The sequence below is a fragment of the Alosa alosa genome, chromosome 9 (genome assembly GCF_017589495.1).
Source record: "Alosa alosa isolate M-15738 ecotype Scorff River chromosome 9, AALO_Geno_1.1, whole genome shotgun sequence".
Taxonomy (NCBI): Eukaryota; Metazoa; Chordata; class Actinopteri; order Clupeiformes; family Clupeidae; genus Alosa; species Alosa alosa.
Window position 1 is genome coordinate 12,458,178 of NC_063197.1, and position 27,361 is coordinate 12,485,538.

General features: G+C 41.6%; 1 long non-coding RNA gene across 1 annotated transcript; it reads left to right on the forward strand.

The window, feature by feature from the left end:
- The first annotated feature begins 68 nt into the window (after positions 1-68).
- Positions 69-19,451, forward strand: LOC125300727. Its single transcript, XR_007194603.1, has 3 exons — positions 69-333; positions 18,343-18,420; positions 18,577-19,451. It is a non-coding gene; the product is annotated as an uncharacterized LOC125300727 (long non-coding RNA).
- Positions 19,452-27,361: the final 7,910 nt, after the last annotated feature.

Consider the following 27,361-nt stretch of genomic DNA (forward strand, 5'->3'; position numbering starts at 1 on the left):
GAGTGAGCCAACAAGGCTATAGGCTTAGGCCATGCCCACAACTCTCTCAGTGCCAAATGTTGCTCACATTGGAGCAAACAGCCTGTGTACACAGACAGTAAGAGAGGCTGCATATTGTTTATTCTTCCTCTTGACTGGCTGACTGAGTCATTATGAAAGTGGAACACGTGTCGTTTTCCCGCGTTTCTTTTTTTTTTGTGTGTGTGATACAACAGCATCTACCATCTTTGACCACGTTCCATGACAGCTGTACCCGCGCGAATATGGACTGTGACTACATGTAGCCTACCTGGCGGAGATCCGGGTCCCAATTACCTGGTGGAGCAAAACATGGTGAGTAGGCTAGTAGGCCTATGAAAGATTTGCAGCTGGGAGGTGAGAGTGGTTATGCAGCAAAACCGACACGGACTCAAATACAAACTTTTTACTATAGCCTATAGGCCTACTGCGCGAGTTTAGAAATGGAAGGATGAGTATTCCGACAGGACAAACGCGTAAATCGCGTGAGCATTGTAGGCTACTTTTGTTAAAATATTAGATTTTCTGTTACACCTTTTCCTGCAACTAAATCCCCTTTAAAATATCTTTCTTACTAGGCTATGTTGCTTATAGTAGCCTAGGCTAAGAATAGTTGCATACGTAGTTGTGTTAAAATCACTGCAGATTAGTGATAGATCAATGTCTAGCCTACAGTCAAACAATATCCGATTTTGTGCAGTGGCAGAACGACGTCTAGTTCACGCACACCAACACCGCCCTCTTACAGCGCTGTAGGGCCTTCATGCCACACCGGATTTTCGGAAATTCCGACCAGAGGAAAAATGACTTGAACGCAAAGTCGGAGACTCGTGCGGAACTCTTGTGCCCCGAGATATCCGACGTCACTATCATATTCTCCAACCATGGCGGCCTCATTTGCAACAAAGTAGGCCTAAGTGAGGATAGGAGCAGGCTTCACTCAATGTGTATACTTTTAAACTTTTAAGAGTGCTGGCCTGGATAGTTAGAATTCGTAAAGAGAGAGTCCGCACTATACATGTTATGCTATAAGAGGTTTAGTGAAGAGATAAAATCTATAGGCCTACTCAAGAGAGCCGTGTCTGACTCAATCATTGATGAAAAAGAATACAAGTACTTGCTACAGCCCATTAAGACCAGTATTCAAATTCACAAAAGGTTAGACAATCCCCCTGGCCGTCCAATTGTATCTGGGAACCAATCTGTGACTGAGCCCTTGTCTAAATTTGTGGATAATCACATAAAGGATTTATTGCATACTGCCATCCTTTCTAAAAGATACCACCGACTTTTTGGTAAAATTGTCATGTATTGGAGAGCAGCCGCGGGCGGTTCATATGGGCAGGTAGGGCAAAGCCCTACTAAAAAAATCATCCACCCAAAAAAGTAGTTCCTCCTCAATAAATAATTGTCAATTCATACTTATATAAATTAATGTATTATTATCATGTTTCTGTGCATTTTTTTTTAACTATTTCTGATCCCTGAAAGTTTGAGTTTTAAAAGATATTCTTAGTTTGATTCGCCGTGCAGTATTGGGACAGGACAGCTCAACGACCGCATTCGTCTGATTTATGGTATTACTCTGTCGTCAATGATCGGAACTGCAGTCAGTGCTAACAATGAGTCTGCCCCCACGGACTGAGGTGAAGTTAGTTTGATATTTGATATTCGGATATTCGATAGATATTAAAAAAATATATATATGCGGCCGGTTTCACCCCGTGTTTGCAGACAATGTACAAACAGATGACCTGTCTACTTGCTCCCAGCCGACCTTAGGGACCGTCTAAAAAGTACCTTCTGAATTACCTTCATAGTCTTTGTTGTCAATAGCTTTGACATCATGTGACCTAGTGACTCCAAACCAATTCAAAATAGTTATCCTATATGGGACTCATCAGACACACCTTTTTTTATAGTCACTGCATGCACACTGTATTTTATATTAATATTTTAAAGAAAATACATTATTTCATATAAGAAAAAGTCTCCTTTTTTTAATACCTCCCAAGTCATGTGACCTAGTGACTCCAAACCAATGCAGAATTGTTATCCTATATGGGACTCATCAGACACACCTTTTTTTATAGTCACTGTATGCACACTGTATTTTATATTAATATTTTAAAGAAAATACATTATTTCATATAAGAAAAAGTCTCCTTTTTTTCAATACCTCCCAGGTCATCTGTTTGTACATTGTCTGCAAACACGGGGTGAAACCGGCTGCATCATTTTTTTTTTTTTTTGAATATCTGTCGAATATCCGAATATCAAATATCAAACTAACTTCACCTCGGTCCCCCACGGTCATATTGTGTTGCACTGTAACACTCACACATTAGTCCACCACATTAACCTAGCCTACATAAACAGATAAACAAAATGGCAAGCAGCATGGCTAGCAGTATGGCACCTGCTGTGTCAAACACTGTAGAGTTCATTATTTAAAATCCATTTGAACGACTGAAAGTAGAGGAGAAGTTAGCAATCAAGAACCTTTGCCCAGACGTTAAAATAACACAGAGGAGTGTTAGGCTAAGTATATATACTCTTTTGAGTCCCGTGAGGGAAATTTGGTCTCTGCATTTATCCCAATCCGTGAATTAGTGAAACACACTCAGCACACAGTGAACACACAGTGAGGTGAAGCACACACTAATCCCGGCGCAGTGAGCTGCCTGCATCAACAGCGGCGCTAGGGGAGCAGTGAGGGTAGAAGATAAGAAAGAAGTCGAGTAAGAAAGAGAGGAAATGTGTAGGCTTAGATTTTGATGCAGTAGGCTACAGACTAAACCACATGTTGCTTTCTCTGCTTTTTACCTCATAGGCCTAATAAAATATTCACTTAGCAAAGATAATGTCAAACTATTCTGGCAACGTCTCGTTTCATAACTTGATTGCATTTTGTCCGCTTTTCATCACATTATTATGACCATTAAATGTAGGCTATTTTGCACGCTAAAATCTGATTCATCACAAGTAAACACAATAAAGAATGGGAACGTAAATTGGATTATGTATTCTAAGTTGTAATTCCTCTGTATGTCCTGTTGGTGACCTCAGTGAGAAGTACTGTTAAGACGCTCTTAGTCGGTAACGAGTACTCTGGAGCACTCGTAGATCTACGAGTGTTTTCACGATGCTCTTAAGCTACGATGGTTTCGGGAAACAGTCGGCAAATCTTAAGACGTTCGTAAGAGGGACTTTACGACGCTCTTAGGCTTAAGATGCTTTCGGGGAAGTGGGCCCTGGACTGTGTGCTGGACATTATGCATGTTCAATGTTGAGCAAACCACGTCTGCAAACAGAGCTTTCTCTCATATATGAGAACCCTGACTTCAGAACATGCAGCAGCGCAATCGCATTGTTTTTTAATAACAACAACTTGCAGGATGTGTTTTCCGAAACTTCGAAGCTACACTGTAAAAAATAATAAGTAATGGTTACTTGAAAAAAGGGTGGAAACTCGTTGCCTTAAATAAGTTAAGTAAACAAAACTTTTCTCTTCCAAGTTATGTTTACTTGATGTCTACAAGTAATGCTTACTTAGAAGAAGTTATCCTTACTTAAGACTTTAAAGTTCTGGTTACTTACTTCCAACTAGTAAAGTTTACTTCATGCCCTCGAGTAAAGCTTACTTGAAACGAAGTTGTATTTACTACTGTTAAATGAGTTACCCTTACTTTGAGTTGTAAAGGGTACTTTATGTTGGACAGTAAAGTTTACTTGCAGAATATACACAAATAGTTGGCACTATTAGATTAGATAACTTTATTGTCATTTTGCAGAGTACAAGTACAAAGACAACAAAATGCAGTTTGCATCTAACTAGAAGTGAAAAAAAAGCAGAAAAATGCAATGTGATATACAAAGACAGGTGGTGCATAGACAGGATAAGAAATATGCGGTGTAAACAGTAGTATACAGTTGGTTTACAGAAGGTGGTTTAGAGTAATATAAATTATATATAAATATGTGCAATGTATTAGCAGAATAAATATGGATATTCGGTATGAACCATATAGACATATATGTACAGTATACAGCTATGTGCAGTGTGGTAACAGTACTGTAGTGCAGAAACAGTAACATTATAACAGTAGTAAGAATATGTGTATGTGCAGGATGAATAGTATGAAGAGCAGTAGAAAATGCCATGTATAAGTGTAATTACAGTATGTACATTTGTAAATAAATAGAACACTATGGGTGGGATAGGGCAATTGTCCTTGGGGGTGGGTGTCCCCGTCCAAGGTTTCCATGGTCATGGTGGACACCTCAACAGGCACAGGCAAGGAGGCATCGGGCGGGGGCTTAGTTGGTTGGTTGTCACCGGGATGCAGAGCTAGAGTTCAGTAGGGTGACAGCCGCCCAGGAAGAAGCTTCCTCTGAACCTGCTGGTTTGGGTGCAGGGAGACCTGTAACGCCTCCCAGAGGGGAGGGGGTGAACAGTCTGTGGTTGAGGTGAGAACAGTCTTTGATGATGCTGCGGCATATTTACGCAAGCATCACTTGCCCTGGATGGCCTTGATGGAGGGGAGTGAGGAACCGGTGATCGTTGGCCAGTTTTCACCACCCTCTGCAGTTTTTTCGGTCAGTATTCTGGTGTAACCTCCATGTTTCAATCAGTAGTGTTTGAGCAACTGACCTCTGACTTCACATCCAAACAAGCACAACTTACATGTCCAGTTCATTGCTCTGCATTTTCAGTTTTCCAACTGCAAAAAGAAAAAGAGGGCAAAATTATTATCAATATGCATCTATTGGCCATGTTTAACTAAAACAGCTGATTAAGTTTCACATTAAATGTTAAATTAAATTATTTCTCCAGAGACCTAATTAATACTGTTAAGCTAAAAATATTATGATTTGGCAACTTAATTTTCTCTATTGCTTCAGGCCTAGTACATTTATCACAATAGAATTTAAAATGTCAATCATACGTTGGAATTATATGACGCCATTTTGCACCTCAATAACAGCACATTCATTCAAATTCCACACACTGCAACCTAAGTCCTCTTGCTAAATCACAACGAAAGATTTTAGATAAAAGACCATGGCTTTCTCAGTCAGTAAGGTTATGAGTCCAATTATCCTAATTGTTTTATCAATACAGTAGGAATATCGGCGTAAACCATACACAGTTTAATCTGTACCGCTTTGAATCAACTTAGCATGCTAGCAAGCGTTTCTCATGAGAAATGGCTAACGTTAGAACTAAACTTCATTAAGAGAGCTCATGAAGACAACTGCTATTGGCAAATTTATACAGCCTAGTTCTAGACCCCAGGCGCCACCACTTCCTCATAACTTTGATAACAAAAAATATCAAAGGGCTTGAATACCTAGAATATTTGTTTTCTGCTCTGCATGGTCTGAGGCAGTGTTAACTCGCATAGCTGCTATCAGTTAGCTGCAAACTGTTAGCAGCTAAGCGCATATCGACCACTTAGCAAGTTGAACTTAACATTATCCCAGCTGTTAATGAAACCGAATGTACAGTTTTGCACAAATGCTGTTAGTTCAACCTATACTGTAAACATTTGACACATTAATACATACTGTAAACTTACCGGACAGAGCAAAGTCACTGGTGAAGCTGCGTTACACTCCCATCCCAAAAGTCAGCCACACCGTAACACTGCCGACCGTTGGCTGTGGAATCCAGAATGCTCCCTCTGCTAACTGTGCGCGTGTGCACTGCGTGAGTCCAGTTTACTCAGGTCTGAGTTGTGAAGCTTACTCGTGTATCTCAAGTTTTAGACCCCATTGTTGCAAGTTCGGCACATTACTAATGTTACTCTAGTAAGAACACTAGGTCAGCCTATAGTAAGTAAAGTATACTTGTGTTACTGCAGTAAGATGTAGTGTTATTTTTTACAGTGTACTTCGTATTCTGATCACTACGCCCATACTCAGGCATGAAAACAGGTCAGGGGTGAAAAAGGTGAGAAGGGCGCGCAAAGTGGGAATTTGGCCATTTCATAGCAAAACAAGCGCGACATTGTTGCCAATAGTGCATAGCTTCCATGGAGTATGAAGTTGCCTAAAACCAGAGATTTATAAAGAAAACAAACTACAAAATGACTATTTTTTTACAAAAAAAATACTTATTATTTCTTCTTTTTGGCTTGGGCCTAAGTGTGAAGGGGCCCACTTGCGCTGTTTGGCAACATGCTTCACCCTGGCCCTCCTCTCCTCCTCAGTAATCTACATGAGTTTTCTTTCTTTGTGCCTGAAGTTATCAGACATTTCTGAAGATTTCATAGGCCTATACGGGACACTTCATAGTAGACTATTAGAATAAGTCTGAATAAGATAAGTCTGAATATTTGTTGGACCAAACCAGGTAATAAATAAACTTGGGTAGGGTAGACTAGGCTTTAATTTGTAAAATTGGTTTGAAATGTTTTAACCTGCAGCTTGGCTACTTACAGATTGTGGCATTGTGCTAGTGTGTCAGGCCACTGGCTTTCTTAAAAGACAGCATTGCCATGTCAAACACTGTTTTTGTCTCTGAACTCGACAAAACGCACCAGCCCAGTTTAGGAGCATTTAATTCAACTATTTAGTTATTCACATTAGCCTTTGTTATACTGATAAAGTATGCCTATTTGCTTCACCTTTTGTCGATCTAGATGGCTAAAACTGCACGTATTCTTCATCAAATTAACTCGTTATGTCTATATTTCTGTCCAATATCGCTAACTTTAACAACAGCCTATGCTACGTTGCTACACCAATCTCAACGTCTTTTTCTGACAGAAGTTGAACGTTTCAACTAGCCCACCTGTGACATCAATAAGCATCTCTCCCATGATCTCTCCTCGCCGGGCTCACATTTCAGACGCATATAGTCACACAGACAGGAAGGCTATTCCAGCGCATGCGTTCTGTTCGCGTTGCATCCGCGGCAAAATTTAGCTTCCACTGTTTAATAGGCTAAATGCATAGGGGCTGCATTCACATAATCGTTGCTGGATCAGACAAGTTTTTAATTGGGCTCTTGTCTTACAACGCATTCGCGTCTGCACGTGATTTGTAAACTCAGTTGTAACCCCATACCCCCCCCCCCCCCCTACAATATTTTCTCATCGGATCTGCGCGAACCACGTAATCCCTATTTTGGATTCAAAACGGCGAATTTCGCCGAAAGGTGAGGAGTTTTCATGCCTGCATACTGACACAGGACAGACTAAATGCACTGGCAATGTTGTCAATTGAAAAGCGACTGACAAGAGATATCCCCGATTTCAATAAAATTGTGATCGAGAGATTTGCGCGTTTGAAAGATCGCCGTGTCAAGTTCCTTTATAAATGAGGTGAAAGGAGGATGGAACTGTGATCTGACAGTTCAGTGTGGCTTAGGCCTATATCATATGACTTGTTTTTGTTGGCTCTGTAGGTTAATTAATGCCTTTCAATGGGCTTCAATGGGGTTTGTTTTAGCTCCCAAGAAGCATGCCATGCCAAAATGTTCCTTTAGTTTTCTGTGCGCTTGCTTCAGCCGATTTAGTTTTCTGCGCTGGTTGGTAGGATGATACCGTGAAAATAAAATATCTTTACTGTCTTGTTTTAGCAACAAGCATGCGATTTTCATTTAGTTTTCTATGCTCTTCAGCCGATTTTGTTTTCTGTGCTTGTTTTCTGCACTGGTTTTCTGCGAAGTGCTGCGCTATGGTTAATAAACTGAAACAATAGTTTCGAAAAGAAAAGTTATTTATCTTAGACTAATGTGTTGTTTCAGCAACAAACATGCGATTTTAATGTTTTTTATAGTCTGCTGATTATACTGCCGATTTTGTTTTCTGCGCTGGTTTTCTGCTCTGCGCTATGGTTAATAAACTTGAAACATTTCTTTCTAAAACAACATTTCCACATCTCATATTTTTTTCTCTTCCTCTTAAGTAGGCTATGTCAACTTTGTGCAGCCTATATAGGCTACGATTTTCAGACTTTGTTGATGGTTCTGTCGCACACACTGGGGTTACCATGACATATTGCATTGCATTATGTTGCTGCTGGCTGACATTTATAGAGATGTAGGCTACTCACCATCTATGGTTATTAGAAGCCTTCTTGATTACTAATAGGCCCAATTTCAGGTAGGATTGAATGTATCTTACATCGGCTAATTAGGCCTATTAGAAAAACATAAAATGTGGGCGTGGCTAGCGATTTGGCACTAAAGACGATTTCTGCCCTTTCACAAAACTAAAACACATCTCACTGTATTAATCATCATCTCTTACTAAACGTATAAAACGTCCTTATTAATCCCCTATTGTAATTTCACCCCTTGTCAATCCTTGACCTTTCTTCAAAAAAAACATCATTATTCCCTCCCTATCAGTAGGGAATTGTTTTTAAAAAAAAGTTGGGGGGAAACCCTCCAAACCCCCCTAATACAAACAAACTATTTTACAGTCTTTGGTTGACAACTTCAACTATCAGTTGCGTTAAAATTGTTCAACAACCAGTATGATGATTTGATTACTACCCATCTCCATAGAAACGGACGAGGTAGTAGCGAGTAGGGCGGGACTCTTCCCCTACCATCCTGGGGGGAAAAATATCGCCTCCCGGACACATTCCATGAAACAGGAGGAAGGGGGAGACTCAAACGCATGCGCATGCGAACCCACACAAGGGGGAGACAGAGGAACACTAGTGACAAGTCTCGGCGCAAGAAACAGTCCTTTTTAATAAACTATGTGTACACTTACGAAGTTATCAATGTCTCTATTTATATGTGTGCTTAATTGATGGGATGTGCCGGCGCGCGAGGCGTGTCCCAGCCTGACGGCATAAAGAGGGCCTGGTTATGGCGCGGCGCGTGGGAGAGAGCGGCTTGCTTTGTGTTCGATTTGTTTCTTAAAGTTGAATCTCGTTTATGTAAACTTTTGCGTTATGCAATAAACCCCTTGGACATTTGTTTGTCACCCTCTCCTGCTCTTTTGTTAATATTTGAGCCAGTAGTAACACCATGCTAAGCACAAGCAAAACACATTTTACACCGGATTTCCCCATTAAGTTATAAGCCATTATAAGCCAGTTATAAGCCATAATTAATGAAATAATAGTTTTGGCTGGTCGTTAGTTCACGGACACAAGTAGACTCGTCTCGACCTGTATGCCTAGATCTTGACGGACTTCGCAGGCTCCGTCAGCATCCGCTGCTCTGCCACTCACTGTGCTCTGCTTCTCCCTCACACTCGTCAGGTAACTTCGTAGGCTATATCCATCTGGTCAAATTTCATTGTGTGGTCTGTAGGCCTAATCTCTTTGGTCAATTTCTCTCTTATTTCTTACGCCGAGTGCCAAGTTGCCAAACCAAACCGACCCTTCAGAAAATGTAACGTTAACGTGACCCCTCATCCCTAGACCCTCCCACCAGCGCTCTCGGAAACAATATCCAAATTAAAGACAACTTTTAATTGTATTAATATTTATTTAAACTCTACAAGACCATTGTCCTTGTCCTTGTGGGCTGTTTTATGTGGGCAAAACTAAGCGACAACTCAAAACCCGACTCTTTGAGCACATGCGCAATCAGAAAGAATGATGACAAATCATCAGTCGCAAGGCATTTTAACTCTGCGGGCCATGATGGCAATATGCTTAAATTCATGGGCTTAGAGCTTGTCAATCGGTCTCCAAGAGGGGGAGACCGTGAAAACCGCCTCCTGCAGCGAGAGGCTTGGTATATTTTTAACTTAAACACATGTATCCTGAATGGGATGAATGAAGATCTGTCACTAAGTTGTTTCTTATAAATGGAACACTATGTGTATTGTATGTTCATTCTTAATATGTATAACAATCTTTGTCTTTCTTCAATGGACTGTTTGAAACATTAATGACATATTGGACTGGATATCACTTTAACATCATTGGCTGGTGTTAAAATGGGTGTGTTAATGGGTGTGGGTATATAAGATGGGCTACAGTGTTACCTTGTTGCACACTGAAGAAGGCACGCGCCGAAACGCGTTTGTGTAAATAATAGTAAATGCGGCCTCTCTCCTGCTTTACGGCCTCCCTTGCAACAACACAGGTGAATTTCACTATTACAAATAGGCATGGTAATTTATGACTAAATTAACACTACAGATAGAAACACTCACCCTAGACATTTTCCTTCTTGCTAAACCATAGTAAACAGTTCTAATAACGTATGTACAGTAGGCCAAAAGTTTGGACACACCTTCTCATTCAATGCTTTCCTTTATTTCCCATATTTACATGACTATGACTATTTACATTGTAGATTCATCAAAACTATTAATGAACACATGTGGAATTATGTACTTAACAAAAAAAAGTGTGAAATAACTGAAAACATGTCTAGTTTCTTCAAAGTTGCTATTTTTTTTAATTTAATACCATATTCAGCAAGCCATAACTTGACAAATATTCATCTGTGGGCCAAATAACTTTGCATTCATAGTTTTGATGCCTTCAGTGAGAATCTACAATGTAAATAGTCATGAAAATACACATACAGTGTATGCCCACAATAGGCATACACTGTAGCAAATGTGCTCTATACTAATTCATACTAGGTTATAGCTTTACACAATGCTTGCTTCTTCTGCATAAGAATTAAAAAGAGATTATAACGCACACCTGATCTCTTAATAGGTTATGACTGCCGTGCAGCGAAGCGTTTTTTTTTCTTCTGGATTTTTTCTTTTTCTTCAGTGATTTTGTGTCAATGATTCCCGGAAACTTGTTGGGCATGTAGCCCCACAAGGATGATACGGAATCATTGTTTTTCGTTTTAATATGTCGCCCCGACACACACAGTAGACGTACGCACGCATGCACATGTACAAACACAGGCACCCACGAACAGACTCACACGCATACACACACACTCACACACAGGCATGCATGCAAGCACACACACACATAAACACAATCACGTACATGCACGCCTGCACAAACACACCCACACACACATGCACGCACAAACACACATAACCCCCCCCACACACACACACACACACAAACGCGCACACACATAAAAACACACACATGCAGGCACACACACACATATAAACACACACACATACACACATCCACACATCCCATTACCCCACACACACACTCACAATCGAACACACACGCACAGACACATAAAACACACATGCAGGCAAGCAGTCACACACACACACACCCCATGACCCCCCACACACACCCTCACAAGCGAAAACACACACAGGGAAGCACATATATACACAAAAGCAAACATATATACACACACGCATCCACTGTACTCCACAGCACCCTCACCCATCTGGAAATAAGAACTCATATGCCAGAATGCTCTTTGTTGATTATCGTTCTGCATTCAATACAATAATCCCCTCCAAACTGGTCACCAAACTCAGCAACCTTGGCTTCACTCCCGAACAAAGCAATGTCATCCTAGATTTTTTAACTGACCGTTGACAGGTGGTGAGGATGGGCTCATCACTTCTGCCCCTCTGACCCTGAACACAGGAGCTCCTCAGGGCTGTGTCCTGAGCCCCCTCCTTTATTCCCTGTATGCATTCCCTGACTGTGTTGCTACACGAGTCAAATTTGGTGATGAATTTTGCCGATGACGCAACTGTGGTGGGCTGATCCCTGATGGGGGTGAGAAGATCTACAGGAGAGAGGTGTACATCCTGTCACAGTGGTTCCAGGAGTACAACCTATTACTCAATGTGGCCAAAACAAATGAGTTGGCAGAGTTGCCCCCTATTACAATAAAGGGTGCTGCTGTGGAGAGGGCAAGCTGTTTTAAGGTCCTGGGCATTAACATCACAGAAGACCTCACATGGGATGTACACACGGGTAGGGATGTAACGATTACCGGTATAATGGTAAACCTTGATAAAAATGTTGACGATAACAATTACCGTTTTCATTTCAAATATCATAATTATCACGGTTGATTACCACGGTGTGGAAACCGTGTGTTTAATCCTTCCCAGCTTCATCCGAGCCTGCTTTTGACATACAGTAGGCCTGGTACAATGAAACAAAACTGGTACCCTACTGATTCTGATGTCTAATTGATGGATTTAACTGAGATTCCGATTAGGCTACACCTGCTTTTAAAAGGCGGAACATTTTCACCGCAAAACATGCACTGTATCATGTAGCCACAAAGTTTGTTTCGGCATTTAGGATGTAGGCCTATGAATGTGAATGAAAATACTGTATATCCTTCTCCAGTAGCAATAGGCCACCTTAAAATGCACCAGAATAAAGGGATCACATCTACTCAGTAACAACTATGAGCACCCCCAGGTGAAAATTAGTTCCAGCGTCCCCGGTTAACTTTTGATAAGGTTTTGCCCATATTTTTGTAACATAGTACACACTGTCAAACTTTTTGAAACTGTTTCAGCTTGTGTCAGCCTATCAGTGCTTTCTGAACATATTGAACACACTTTTACAAATACCACGATAATACCGAAAATCGTGATTATTTGGTTACTATAACCGTGAGGTTAAAATTTCATACCGTTGGCCCCAGCAGTGGCGCGACTGGCTGGGGCACCTGCACCGTACGCCGGCGACCCGGGTTCAATTCCCGCCCCGTTGTCCTTTCCGGATCTCACCCGACTCTCTCTCCCACTCACTTCCTGTCAATCTCCACTATCCTATCTAATTAAAGGCATAAAAAGCCCCAAAAAATATATATATGAAAAAAAAAAATTCATACCGTTGTATCCCTACACATGGGAAGTTTTAAAAAGTCACAACAATGCCTCTTCCACCTAAATTCGGCATGGGCCCCAGCATCCTCCCTTACTTCTAAAGAAGCACCATTGAAAGAATACTAACCGTATGCATATCTGCCTGGTATGGGAACTGCACTGCTCACAACTGCAGAACAATTCAAAGGGTTGTGAAGACAGCTCAGAAAATCTGTGAGCCCCCTGCTTTATAGAACATCTTTGAGGATCTGTGTGTGAAAAATCCTTTAAAATCATTAATGACCCCAGCCATTCCAACAATGGTCTTCTCCAGATTTTGAATGGTTTTCTCGCAGCCTCAGAGCCAGGACCAGCAGGCTCAGGGATTCCTTCTTCCACCAGGCAATATGGCTGTTAGCCTCTTAACCAATCAGCGTAAAATGGCTATAGCCTATCGTTGGCGAATAGGCAAACGAAACAGTGACTGGAAATAGCTTAGCCTAGGCTACTTTTATTCACATTTTCTCATCCGATTGGCAACTTCTCAGAATATTAGCCTACCCTTAATTCAACAATTTCGTATAGTGTAGGCCTAGGCCGGTGGTTTTCAAAGTGGGGGCCGGGGCCCCCTGGGGGGCCGCGAGGGGGTGCCAGGGGGGCCTCAGCAAGTTGGAAGGAAAAAGCAACAAATAAATACATTTGAAAATGTTAAAATATACCTATTACTATGAGGGTTGTTATACAATGCCATTGTAATGTGTCGCATATCTGAACATTATATTTTCCATGATAATGACTGGGAATAATAGTAGAGTGATAGCTCTCATATAGCAGAAAGCCCCAAATACAATTTTTACACACTGTATGCTCCATCGCGAAGTGTTTGTGGCTAAAATAATTATTAGGATTAGCTTAATGTATTTTTACATTTGCCGTAGTATTCTCGATGGGTTTAATAACACATCACGGGGGTCCTTGGCCAGAACCTAATGGTATTTGGGGGGCCTTGTCGTGGAAAAGTTTGGGAACCCCTGGCCTAGGCTATGGCACACAAGGAGTTTCCTTACACCAACATATAGGCTAAGAAAACATAACCTAGACCTAGAACAGAGAGGAAAATAAGGGCTTGCATGGGCTTATTTAATAAATCCCTCATACTTGAGCCAGAGGGGTTGGACAGTACCATCTGAGGGGAGTAAGTCTCAGTGATTTTTGGCAAGGTAGACCAACCTAGAGTTAGAAAATAAGTGATAGCATTGAATTGTTAGTAGGTTTTTGTGTGTCATCACCCTGTCTATTATACACTTATGAGGGGATATATTACAGGTGAATAGGTCAAAAATCTGAACTAATAGATATATCCCCACAGAACGTCCACAGCTGATTATTTACATTATGTCAATATTTGTATTGGAAGTTTTCTGAAATATTATGTATAGGCTACATAAATTATCCATTATCTGATGAAATATGCAATACATTCTGCAATACATGCAACATTATTCTTTTTGCTTTTCATTTTGGTGACATATTTGAGTGAAATGTTATTCCTGAAATTCCTGAAATGCTGTATTTTTTGAGAATGTCTTCATACATTTGCTGAAAACCCATGTTATATATTCCAAAACGTTTGTTTACTTTCCATACTATAGGTCACAAATCATTTATGAACAACCTCTATAAAATCCTCCAGCATCTGGAAGTACAATTGAAGTGGAGATTTCTGGCTCAGAGTTGTGAATATGGCGATAGTAGATTTTCTTTAATGGCTATTGACAGCATTTTGATCTATTCAAAATACCCAAATTCAAAACACCCACTGTAATAACCTTTCACTCTAATATGTCCAAAATGAAAAACAAAAAGAAGAATTTTGAACCTGACTTTATCCAGTGATGGCTCATTTATACCTTTATATAACATTTCAGAAAAGTAGCAATACAAAATTATATTGACTTAATTAATGCATAATCAGCTGTCGAAGTTGTGTGGGGATATCTATGAGTTCATTTATTCATGTAGCCTAGGCTATGTTGACATATGAATAGCCTACAACATTTAAATCCACTCACGGTGTCTTTAGGCTACTTCCCCTGCCGACTCCACTAAACGATTAACCAGTTATCTCTGCCACTGTCCATAAGAAGTCTCTAAATGATGTTTTCGTTCAAAGTTTCCTAGATGAAAAGTGCCCAAAAAGTGCTAGGCACAGTTTATGACGTCCACCGAGGGGCGTTGCAACAACCAACTGGAGTTAACCGGACTCGGAGATGGGCTGTAGTCTACAATGTGACAGGCTCCGGCTTTGAATTGAGCGCTCGGCGGGGATTTTGTGTTTTCACGGTGTAGGCTACTTCGTAGCCTAATGATAGTGAGGGAACACGTAATTTAAACAGACAACGTCAGTCAATGTCACTCAGTGGATCTGGAATAGCCTAATGTCCTGATAGACAACAAAAGTTTTAATCTGGTTTAGCTGGTTAGCTAGCCTACCCCGTTCGTGTGTGTTGTTATTAGGCTACTTCAGCCTACTTCACCACTCACTCGCCAGCTTCGTAAATTACAGCATTTTGCCATGTCTCTAGGCGGTAAGTGCCTTTTTTATGGATTACCATCTACAAAAAAACTTGTCTTGAACAGTGTCTTCCTCTTCGTGTCCATAATTCTACTAACGTTAATGGTCACCAAGTTATGCTACCGACGGCACAAGCCGCGTTTGCAGCTGGAGCTAATAGAGCTTGGTTCTTTTATGAGCGATGTTATTACAGTGCATTCGTTATACGTAGGCTACCACTGTAATGGTTATAGAACTACGGTACATGTTTTTTGGGCAGCGCGTTATGATTCGCCTGTAGGCTGAGTAGGATGTCTGAAGTTGTAGAAAATGGTGTTGGGGGGACACAGGAAAACCCCCACTTTCAGCTACGATAGACGTTTTCTAAGTCCTTGTACCATCTATGCCATTTTTCTGTTATATCAGTGTTTAATTAGTTAAATGTTGCGTCTCGGAGCGCATGAATGTGCGCGCGCCAAGCTCGTGGCGGCAACATTGCGTGGCTAAATATTTGCTTCCAAGTTATTCACTATTCTTGGTTGAATTGCTTTAGTCCTTGAGCCAAGCCCCCTAATTTTGCCAATTGGTAGGCTACCATTCGAGGGGAATAACTCTCATAGTGCCTTTTGACAAGGTAGGCCTATATAGAATTAGAAAATAAGCTATGTGATAACATTGCATTTGGGGTCTGGGATATATTAGCCTACAGGCGAACAAAGGCTAATAATTATCTTAACTAATTGGCTTAACTAATTGGCAACACTTCCACTGTTGATTATTTAGGCCTATGAAGTCATTTTTGTTTTAGGATGTTCATAAATGATTTGTAACTTGTCGTACGTAAATGATAGTCGGGAACAAATATAACTTAGGTTTTCAGCAAATTTATGAAGACTTTCTCCAAAACATAGCATTTCACTCTATGACACCAAAATGACAGACAAAAAGAAGTTGTTTTTACTTGACTTTATCTAATGTTGCTCGACCTAATGGAAATGTCAGCTGCGGAAGTTTTGTGAGGATTAGCCTAGTTACCTCATTTTAGCCTCACCTGTTATATATCCCTGCATATAATAGACATTAACAGAGTGGTAAAACACAAAAATCTACTACCAATGCAATGCTGTTACTTTTTTAACGCTAGGGTGTATACCTTGCCAAAAATTCATATGATCCACTCATTCCCCTCAGACATTCCCCTGGCTCAATGGCTACGCAAGGTTCTGTGTTTTTATCACACATATATCTCATGGACATTACGCGAAACTAACTTTGAATTTAATTTCATAAATCACATTTACATCATTTACATTATGTATACAGCTCTGCGTCCATCTCCACATCCGACCTTGCACCAGGCGCACAAAGTGAGGCGACCAGTAGCCTACGCAAAACAACAGAAAAAAGACGCCGTCCTGTCTGTTCGCGCCCAGGCTTTCCTACTCTGATTTTCTGTTTGTTCTTGTGTGTGTTCTTGATCTTGTAGTTTTTGTCTTAATAATGCTTGACATACCCCTACATTAATAAGCATTAAAAAATGACACTTTCGAAATTATTCACAGATTTCAGATTAACAACATTTTCAGTTGTCTGATGCGCAAACCAGGGATGTAATGTAAATGGTGCCATCTGTTTTAAGGTTAATGAACGATGATGGTGAGTTGCTTTGAATAAAATCGTCAGCAAAATAAATAAAATTATGTAACAGCCATGACATCTTAATAGGCTAATAGGCTCCCAATATGTCTAATGAGCAAATAGCCAAATAGTTTCGTTTTGCAATTGATTTCTCACAAGTCGCCATGCCGTCTACAGTTTTTTCAAATTTTATATAACAGGCTGCATTTTGGGCTTTCCTTAGGCTATGTGTAGGCTAATTAATGACATTCGTTGTAGTCATTCGAATTTTGCTTTTGAAATCATGCGAATTTTAGTCTCCAAGTTTAATTGCAATTAGTGCAATTTTTTGCCCTTATTATTTTAACTATCACGTTTGGTCTAAATGTGGGATAGTTTTGTTTATCTGCTGCATGCCTGAACTCTTAGACCCCCTTAGCGATTTAATGAATGATCATAGTCTCCGTGTTTCTGACCATAGAACCTATAAGCTACATTAGTTAGTTGATGGGTGTTCCAACCAGATTCAACCAATATTCAATTTCGTGTAGCCATAAGCCTACCTTGAAATGACATCGCGAAGTGTCTATGTCGGTAAAGACATTTTAAAACTTGAGCTCGGTTTCCATTCAGCGTTTTATTCAGAAGTATAAAACGCTGAATTTCTAGTGATAAACACTTGAAATGCGCATACAATCTAATGTGCATACAAATTCGATTCGTTTGAGGGCGGTGGAAAAACTGTATATTCGCATAGGCCTATAAAGCATTCAATTTGATGGAAACAGTTGTGTTGCATTTCATCCTAGGCCTTCATGTTTCCATGTATGAATAGGCCTATGCATTTAAAAAAAAGATTAACATGTTCAATATACTTTCTAAGTGATATCGTCACTGCAATATCAATAAAAAAAAGTAAGTATTCTTCAATATTATTACCAACATTACTTTCAAACGTGCATGGGATTTTAAGATCCAGGGATTTGGAGGGCACCTTATAATGTAAATTGGTGGTGCCAACTAGTTTGAGGGTGAGGAGGTGGTGGTGAAGTGGTTTGGTTATCCAGATTCCTGCCCTTGAGTGAGGCCCTTAACCCCGAGTTTCTACCTAGGCCTAATTCCATGAACTTGCCCTGGTGCACTGAAAAAAAGCCTGTTTTGAAAATATTATATATTTATAACTTTTGTGCTATTAGACATTAGCCTGCATTCCCTTAAATGCCAAAAAACACTGTTAACATGTTATTGGCTGATCCTTTAAAGAATTAGGCTACCAATTCCTGCCAGTGGCACAAGTGTATCTTTTTTAAACGTTTTGATAAATTTGATATCTATATCATTCTTGTGTGGTAGGCATACATTTATAAGTCATAACTTCATAAGATGGTTGATGCGAAACTTTATAAGATGGTTGTAAAGAAGTTGCTAACAAATATTTCTACTTTGCAGCGAGGATAGCCACAGTTTTCCGGGCATTCTGGACCACCCTGAGACGGTGCATCAGTGGGGTCCCTCATCATGATGCAGGTAAAATAGTTTGTGACTCAAGCAAGACACTATTGTGATTTAGTGTTTCCAGTATGTTAACTTAACAAAGTTAATTTTTAATTTATACTTTCTTGTATTGTTCACCTGTATCACATTTTAACTATATTGTTAACAGATTTTTCATTCTTACCACAGATGAGACATTGCCACTCTCTGTTGAAGAGACTGACCTATTTCATGGAAGCTCAGTACGGCCCTTCGTGGATGCAGAAGCTACAACTACAAGTGCCTTCATGCAGCCAGATAACTTTCCAGTTCCCACTCATTTCCATTGAGAACATTTCATCTCTCCGTTGAAGAGACTGAGCGTTATCATGAAAGCTCAGTAGAACACTTCAGAGTGGCTACAACTGGAAGTGCCTTCTCCCATCTTTATAACTGAGATCCCACTCATTTCCATGTGTCAAATTAAGTGGAAACTGTATCACATTACTGGCTGTATGAGAGCCACTATGATGATATTTTCCAGTAGCGGTGCTGGGAATGAGCCCTATGAGCTGTGCGGCTCAGCTGAGCCTGTGGACCTTTATTCCAACTGCGTTGCTAAAGGGCATTCCCTGCCAAGCCTTACTGGACACAGGATCCATCATCTCTAGTTCACCCAGTAACACTGCCATGGACTGAAGAACCAAGACTGTCAGGCTAGGAAGCCACCAAGCTGAGCACAGCATTAGTTCAGGCAGGCCAAAGTCATGCCCAACTTCTGCCAGTAACTTGGCTGACTGCTCAGCTGATCATCACTAGCTGTTACATTGGTGGAGATCATTCAGGGTGCCTTATTTAAGCTGCCTTAGTTTGGCTACTCTTGCTGCTTTTTCTGTAAAGCTTTTTGTAACCTTCCCATACACGGGGTTCCCATGGGTCATGGAATTTCTGGAATATCATGGAAGTCTATTCCAGACATGGATTGTATTATGTTTGGAGCAAAGTCATGGTTGTTTTGTTGTAGCAGTTTAAAAACAGATTTAAGCACAATTTAGTAGAACCTGGAAAATCATTGTGTGGTGGTCAATGTTGATATTGTGGTGAGCCGCCACAAATAAGTCAATGTATGGGAAACACTGTAATACAAATATATCCATGCAGAATTGGTGTATATCTGGTAATTAGCTTTACTGCTTGGTTGAGTGGTTAGCCCAGCTTTGTTTATTCAATGTCCATTCATTCCTCTTCCGCTCTAAAAAAAAAATCAAAGATACTTGAAGGCTAGTACACTGCTGCTATGAAATCTTTGGTCAGTATATTGTAACATTTATTATGAGTCATGGAATTCAGTTTTTTCTTTGTCAGAGAATGTCATGAAATTTTACTAAATCTAATTGTTGTCATTGATAGCTGCTCTGTTCTGTACCTTATGGGTGGTTTATCTTGCTGCTGTTAGCACATGGAAGGGCAGGGGCTCCCAGACTGACTATGACCATAGGAACCCTACTTTACTGTAAGTGGAAGAGGCTAGCCTGTACTCAAGTGTCTGTTTAGTGTGCTGCTGTTTTCTGAGCCATTTAAAGTTGATAAATGTGAGCTTTTTCATATCTGAAGATACTTATAAAATAATATATATTTAAAATATTGATATATCAGTGTGATACACAACAGGAATTAATTTGGATCTAAATTAAAATAAGTACAATATGTAAAAATCTCTATATTTACGCACATTCAGCACAATTATTTAGAAGCCACTAGGGACCATGGATCTGGTCCACACATCCTGATCACTCCATCCTTTATCGGTCCCCTGTTGTAAATTCGTTTTTACCATGTGGCCTTTTATACTTTCAATAAAAAAATGTGAATTAAAAAAAATAAACAGATCAAATACTTTGTGAAACATTTTTTTTTATTTCAGATGTGGCAAAGTGCACAGTACAAAGTGTGAAGAATAGTCAATATCTGCATTGTTTCACACCTTACAAAAGATATACCGGTAGTAAATAAGAAATGAGATTAGTACTTAGGGGAGTACTGAACTGGGAATAACATTAAAACATCAGGGGGGCAGCTGTAAAAATGGACCTTAAACAGGAAATGGAGGGACTTTCTCTTTTGCATGAAGGTAGTCACAGTGCCAATGGAAGGGGCAGGAGTCACAGTCGGCGCAGATGGTTAGAATGGCTATCAACATCTCCCATCTCAATAGCTACGCCATGGATGAACAGTGAGGCCAGCATTCACCAGCATTCAGATCTGGTGATGCTCAAGTCTATAGCTCATCCAGGGCTAATCTGAAAAGGGGCATCAAAACGCATGTGGCAATGGGCCCCCGACGCATGTGGCAAGGCATCCAGGCCATCACAGATTACAAAACTACTAACTCCACCCCCACCGTCACCAACACCTCCCTGCCTGATGAGCTGAACCACTTCTATGGCCACTTTGATAGGGACAATAAGGAGTTGGCCATCAAGGCTGTGGTCTCTGCAGATCACCAGCCCCTCACACTCTCCACCACCAGTGTGTGTGCGGCACTGAGCAGGACTAATGCATGCTGCGGGTCCTGATGGTATCCCCGGACGCGTACTCAGGGCCTGTGCAGTGCAGCTGACTGAGGTTTGGACTGAAATATTTAATCTGTCACTAACCCAGGCAGCTGTCCCCGCATCCACCTCCATCGTGCCGAGGTCAAAACACTCCACTGCAAAAGCCTTAATGACTTCTGTCCAGTTGCACTCACCCTCATCATCATTAAGTGCTTTGAGAGGCTGGTCCTGGCCCACCTCAAGACCTGCTTACCACCCTCACTGGACCCCTTCTAATTTGCATTCCATTCGCCTACCGTCAGAACAGGAGCACAGAGGCCATCTCTACGTCACTTCACTCTGCCCTGTCCCACCTTGATAATAGCAACACCTATGTGAGGATGCTGTTCATTGACTTTAGTTCAGCATTCAACACCATCATCCCCTCCAAACTGGTCACTAAACTTAGTGAACTGGGCATCAATACCTCTCGTTGTAACTGGATTCTGGACTTCCTAACCAACAGACCTCAGTCTGCTAGGTTAGATAATCACACATCCTCAACCATCACCCTGAACACCGGCATACTACAGGGATGTGTGCTGAGCCCTCTCCTTTACTCCATCTTCACCCACGACTGCACACCTGTACATGGCTCTAACATCATTGTCAAGTTTGCAGACGATAGCCCCAGCTGTGGCGCAACTGGCTGGGGCACCTGCACCGTACGCCGGCGACCCGGGTTCGATTCCCACCCCTGCTCTCTCTCCCATTCGCTTCCTGTCACTCTCCACTGTCCTATCATTAAAGGCATAAAGCCCAAAAAAATATGCTTTAAAAAATAAAAAAAAAGTTTGCAGACGACACTACAGTGATTGGTCTCATCAGCAACAACGATGAGACAGCCTACAGGGAGGAGGTCCAGCACCTAATATCGTTCTCATCAACGGGTCTGAGGTGGAGCATGTCACCAGCTTCAAGTTTCTGGGTGTCCACATCTCTGAGGACCTCTTTTGGACCCTCAACACCTCTACCCTGATCAAAAAGGCTCACCAGCGTCTCTTGTTTCTGAGGAGACAAAAGAAGGTCCATCTGTCTCCCCAGACCCTGGTGAACTTCTACCACTGCACCATCGAGAGCATCCTCACCAACTGTGTCACAGTTTGGTATGGCAACTGCTCTGCCCACTACTGGAAAGCACTGCAAAGGGTGGTGAAAACTGCTCAACGGTTCCTCACTCCCCTCCATCGAGGCCATCCAGGGCAAGGGATGCTTGCATAAGGCACGCAGTATCATCAAAGACTGTTCTCACCCCAACCACAGACTGTTCACCCCACTCCCCTCCCCTCCGGGAGACGTTACTGGTCTCTCTGCACCCGAACCAGCAGGTTCAGAGGAAACTATTTATCTTGCAGCTGTCACCCTACTGAACTCTAGCTCTGCATCCTGGTGACATCCAACGAACTAGCCCCCATCACCCCCGCCTGATGCCTCCTTGCCTGTGCCCATAGTGTCTATTAATTTACAAATGTACATACTGTAATTACACTTATACATAGCCATATTCTACTGCTCTTCATCCTGCACATACACTTATTCTTAATACTATTATAATGTTACTGTTTCTGCACTACAATGTTACTGTTACCACACTGCACATAGCTGTACACACTGTACATATCTGTCTATATGGTTCATACTAAATATCCATATTTATTCAGTTTTTCTCTAACATATTCTGTTAATACACTGCATATACAGTATCTATGTTGTTCTACTACTGTAATAGTACTGCCTCTACATTGCACATATCTGTGCATGTTGTTCATACTTTGTTCATATTACATAACCATATTTATTCTGCTCTTATAGGGTAACTGCTAATACACTGCACATATTTATATTTAATTTATACTACTCTAAACCACCTTCTGCAAAACAACTGTATACTGTCTACACTGCACTATATTTCTTGTCCTGTCTATGCACCACCTGTCTATACTTTGTATATCACATTGCACTTTTCTGCTTTTTGCACTTCTGGTTAGACGCAAACTGCCTTTTCGCTGTCTCTGTAATTGTACTCTGCACAATGACAATAAAGTTGAATCTAATCTAATCTAATGACAGTCTTCAGCTGAGTGTACTACTCAATGGTCACCTGGCCTTTTCCCCCTGCCAAAGCCGGGGGTAATAAACATGGTAAAAGAACATCTACTCCATCTTGTGTTACGTTCAGGCAGCCAATTGCCATCTTAGATCCACAGCTTTTTTTTTGTTCCTGACATCTTGTAGCCACTGAAGGGGACCTCCACTGGGCTGACGTAGTTAGTTGTTGATTAAGGATCCACTTTAAAACAATGACTTGGGGGTACTCAGTGACAGTGGGGGACCTGAGATTTGTTGGTAAGGCCAACTGCAGTCGAGTTTGTGCCGTGGTTCAAGAGTTTGTGTCCAGGGTGGGAGGGGTCGGCCACACTCCTACCTGGCAGAATATCAGATGGTGATGGAGGAGGTGAGGATGGACTCAAAGAGGGAGGTGTAGAAGAGCACCATCATTGGTTTTGTCAGGTTGAACGTCTTCAGCTGCCGCAGGAAGTACATCCTCTGCTGTTCAGGAAGTGGAAGGGACCCACGCAGGGTGATGGGGGCGAGTGGAGCTGGGTGCCTCCGGAAGTCCACAACCATCTCGACTGTCTTCAGAGCATTTAGCTTCAAGCAGTTTTGTCCACACCTGGACACCAGGACACCAGATGGCCAATCTCCAATCTGTAGGCGGACTCATCACCATCAGAGATGAGCCCAATGAAGGTGATGTCGTCCGTAAACTTCAGTAACTTGACTAACTGGTGACTGGAGGTGCAGCTGTTTGTGTACAGGGAGAAGAGTAGAGGGGAAAGGACGCAGCCTTGAGGGGAACCGGTGCAGATGGTCCGGGAGTTAGAGATGTGTTTCCCGGGTTCCGCTTCCGGTCATGGGGCAGGCTAGACGTGACTGAAGCTAGCTCCATGGACATGTGAAAATTATCGTTTTATTTACAACAAACACTGTAATGCAGGTTTAATATATAAGCGCAAAAGTCATTCGGTTTGCTTAATTGTCGCTACCATCTTTTAATTCACCAGCTGTTTGCTAAGTTTCGCCATTTTTACTCAGTCCTACCATGCCAAAGCAACGCCCGGCTAAAGACAACGATGCGGGGGAACAATCGGTCCTTGGCCATGCTAGCCAGCCGGATACTCCGTTGAATGTAGCTACCTTTACTGACCAGCTGAATTTATTGAAGACAGATATATTTGGAAAAATTGACTCAGTGGTCGGTTCATTGAGGACGGAAATATCATCAGTACGTGACGAGCTAACTTCCTCTAATAATGCTCTGCGGGCAACATTGGACTTGCATTCTACCCGGCTAGGTGAACTTGAAAACACCGCTGTGTTCTGCGGGGATTCAGTTAGAGACCTGCAGACCACTGTTGATACCCTGGTCGGCGAGGTATCGTCATTCAAGTCCAAATGCGAGGAGCTGGAGAGCAGATCCAGGCGGAACAATATCAGGGTGGTTGGCCTCAGAGAGGATGTGGAAGGTTCGACTTCGCAGGGAGCTGCATGGTTTGCTACATGGCTACGCGACATTCTAAACCTCGACTTTGAGCCATTGATTGATCGTGCTCACAGGGCTCTTTGTCCCAAACCGAATGCAGAAAGCGCACCGCGCCCTGTGATCATAAGACTGCTTTATCAACGGGACAGGGCCACTGTACTTCGCAAGGCCAGGGCTATTGGTGATTCTTTGAAACACGACGGAAAGCGAGTGCACATTTTCCCTGACCTCACTGCTGTTCAGTCTAAGAAGCGTGAATCATTCTCAGGAGTTAAACGCCTGCTGCGTGGGAACTCTGCATTCAAAGGCTATGGATATTTCCATCCAGGCTATCTGAGGGTTACCCTGCTGAACGGAGAACAGCACAAATTTGAGGATCCGGCTAAAGCTGAACATTTCGTTCAGCAGCACTTGGCCTTGGGCAACTCCACTGATGTTGCTATGGCACCTGCTACCACTGGACTGTCCTGATGTGTGTCCTGTTAAGGTAACGGGCTATGCTTGATTATGTCATGTGTATTGCTTATTGACATGGCCCTAGGCTGCGTTCTCAGGATAACTTGATTGCTTACTATTGATACTGCTATTGATTCTGTGTTTCAGTGTTTCCATATTGTGATATTTGTTATAAATGGTTGTCACATGTTCTAATCGAAGCATTAGAAGTTGCTTCTAGATGTTCTGGAAGATACCAAAGTGTTCCTTAATGCAGCTTGTTTGGGTAGCTGCTGGGTTTCTATTGGCTGTGATTGTATGTTTTTCTTTTTTTTCTTCTTGTATTGTTTTTTTTTTTATTTATTTATTTTTTCTCCTTCTCTCCCTCTGTTTCTCCCGCTCACATATGGTCTCTACCTATCACATATCTTATATCTCCAAGGCTGCTCTCTCTCAGCGTGTTTTATAATGACATTCTGATCTTTTTGTCTTATGGCTACATCTACAGGCTCTTCCACTCAGGGAGGTAAGCTCACCTTTGTGAGCTGGAATGTCAAGTGTTTAAATTCACCTGTTAAATGTAACAAAGTGCTTAACCATCTGCACAGCCTGAACGCAATGGTAGCCTTTCTGCAAGAAACTCACCTGGGGGCTTTAGACCACAGCAAATTAAGAAAGAAATGGGTTGGGCAGCTATATCATTCCAGCTTCTCCTGTAGGTCTAGAGGGGCTGCCATTGTAATTCATAAGTCAATCCCATTCCAAGCGAACCACACTGTAGCGGACCCCAATGGGCGCTATGTTTTTGTCTCAGGCAGATTATATAATACACCAGTAGTTTTGGCTAGTGTATATGCACCTAACTGGGACAATGACACTTTCTTTCAGTCACTGTTTTTGGCAATCCCCGACGTTCAATCTCACTATCTCATATTAGGTGGCGACTTTAATTGCTGTTTAAGCCCAGTTTTGGACCGGTCCTCTGTCAGGGTCATGCGAGATTCAAAATCGGCCGGTGTGATTAAATCTTTCATGGAAGAATATGGAGTGACTGACCCTTGGCGATTTCTATATCCCCAAATAAGAAAATTTTCTTTTTTCTCCCCAGTGCATCATACTTTCTCACGCATTGATTTCTTCCTAATGGATAACAGGTTGCTTTCTTATGTACGCACAGTCTCTTACAACCCTATTGTTATTTCTGACCATGCCCCGGTGTCCCTTGTGCTCTCTTTCCCAGACAAACCTTCCTCCCGTAGTCCATGGCGTTTTAACTCACTTCTACTTTCAGACAAAGCTTTTGTTAACTTTATTTAATCTCAAATAGATTTTTTTGTATCCACCAATGTTACTCCAGGGGTGTCTGCATCATTGATCTGGGAAACTTTTAAGGCATACATTAGGGGACAAATCATAGCTTTTTCTGGATCTCAAGGTAAGCAGCGTAAGGAACGACAAACTCAACTTCTCACACAGATAGCTCAACTAGATGTTGAATACGCCTCTGCCCCTTCTCCAGAACTATTTAAGAAACTGCTCATTCTAAAGTCTGAATTCGACATGTTATCCACAGAGCAAGCAGAATCTAACTTGCTGAAGCTAAGACACTGTCTATGAATCCGGAGATAGACCTTCCAAACTGTTGGCTTACCAGCTGAGACAAACTAGCACGTCCAATCTCATTACTAAATTAACCACTCCCACCGGCACAACTACAGACCCTTCTGAGATAAATAATTATTTCAAAGACTTTTACAGCTCCCTCTATACATCTGAACACACTGACCCTCAGACCTTGGAGTCTTTCTTTAATGGATTGGAAATGCCCACCATTTCTTCAGATCAGAGGGAGTCCCTGGATCAAACACTCACTGAGGATGAGCTTATCAGGGCAATCTGCTCTATGCAGTCTGGGAAATCTCCTGGGCCTGATGGCCTTCCGATTGAATTTTATAAAAGGTTTTCCACTAATATTGCTCCTATGCTGCTTAATATTCTAAATGAATCCCTATCAAGTGAAATCCTCCCCCCTCTCTTCGGCAAGCCTCTATCTCTTTAATATTAAAAAAATAAGGACCCTGACCATTGTTCATCTTACGCCCCATTTCTTTACTTAATGCTGATATTAAAATTCTTGCTAAGGCTCTTTCTCTCAGACTGGAATTGGTCCTCCCCTCCATCATACACTCAGACCAGACTGGTTTTATTAAAAACAGACATTCCTATTTCAACATACGGCGCCTCTTTAATGTTATTTATGACGAGCAATTCCCAGTGTCCGGAGGTAGTTGTATCGTTGGATGCTGAGAAAGCCTTCGATAGGGTTGAGTGGGACTACCTCTTCTCCTGCCTTTCTAAATTTGGAATCGGTGAGGGTTTCCTAGCCTGGACACGACTTCTTTACACCTCCCCTCTATCTTCA